Raw genomic sequence first — 1,599 nt, forward strand, 5'->3', positions numbered from 1 at the left:
ATGTCTAAAGTAGTCTTCAGAACTGCAAACCATAATTAAGGATTTGGTAGCAGACTCATCTTCATTGTAACGAGCAAAGAGGATTGACCTTTGACTTGTGGCAACTCCCAGAATCTACCAAGATGTTTCTTACCTGTCTACCTTTGTTGTCCTATCCTCTAGGAAAGGCTTTCTTGCCTTTTTCTTTTTCCAAGATCAAGTGATACCTTCTCACTGAAAATTTTCCTAATCACCCCAAACAGTCTGAGTTATCTCCCTGTACCCACTTGTTCTTATACTTATTTGTGAGGACTAAGCTCTGCTTTTTTTCTTAATCTTGCCCAAATTCATATCTGGGGAGTCACGTTCTACAAACCATAAATTCTCATCAGAGGGGTTTCATTTAACCCTGTATATCATGACTTACTTTCCAATCTGACTCTGGCATAACAAGGAAGAAAATGACAACATTTTACCCCAAAACATGTTTCACCACTGTATCTTGAAATGGCCTTGCAAAGCAGTCACTTGTGGGGAAAAATCCAAATTCCATAGAGAATCTCCTTTCCCCTTTGTTTTCCTTGCTTTCTTTCCTGATCCAGGAGATAATCAACTAATAGCCAGGCACCCTTTTAGGTCCCATAAAAAACATTTTATGACCTGCTCTCTCTGAAGTCTGCTATCTGAGAGCTTCCTCTGTGCAGTAAAACTTTGTCTCTGCAATCCTTTATCTTAACCTGAACATTTCCTTTCTATTGATCCCAGGTCTTTAGATAAAATCAACACTGTCCACCAGAAAATGTTTAAATTTACCTACAGCCTGGAAGCACCCAAACCCCCGCTTTGTCTCTTTCTGAACCAAACCAATAAATTTCCTAAATATATTTGATGGATGTCTCATGCCTCCCTAAAACATATAAAACCAAACACACCCCAACCACCTTAAAAACATGTTCTCAGGACCTCCTTAGGGCTGTTTCACAGGCCATGATCACTCCTATTTGGCTCAGAATAAATCTCTTAAGATATTTTACAGAGTTTGACTCTTTTCATCAACAATTGCAATAAAGAATTTATTACTTGGTACTGTTATTAACTACATCTTATTTTCCTAGTAGAATATAAACTTCTTGGTAATAGGACTTGGATATTTTTATATGTTCATTGTTTTACTAACATGTAGTGTTAATTTAATAAATGCCTATATGAATGTTGAATGAAGATGAACAAAAAGAAACAAACAAAATCCTTTACATGTGCTCCACATTCTGGGGCACCTTTCTAGGTGACATATATATGAGTGGTAGTCATATATTTATCAGTCAATGTGGCAGCATGGCCTAGGTACTGATAAGTCAGAACTTTTCTGTACCCTAGTATTCTCATTTATAAAATAAAGATCTATATCATAGTTTATAGAAAACATTAGTGTAGTTAACAATTTTAAATTGCCCATATAGTCAAAGCATTTAATTAATATAAGATTTGTTATTAAAATACACTATGCAGTCATTGTGATATGTACACACTAAATAGCTTGTTACCCAGAATATCAGCTCCTTAAAGGCCAAGATAATTATGCTTTTTATACACCAGTATAGCTATAACATAGTCAAGCTC

The sequence above is a fragment of the Cebus imitator genome, unplaced genomic scaffold (genome assembly GCF_001604975.1).
Source record: "Cebus imitator isolate Cc_AM_T3 unplaced genomic scaffold, Cebus_imitator-1.0 Scaffold282, whole genome shotgun sequence".
Taxonomy (NCBI): Eukaryota; Metazoa; Chordata; class Mammalia; order Primates; family Cebidae; genus Cebus; species Cebus imitator.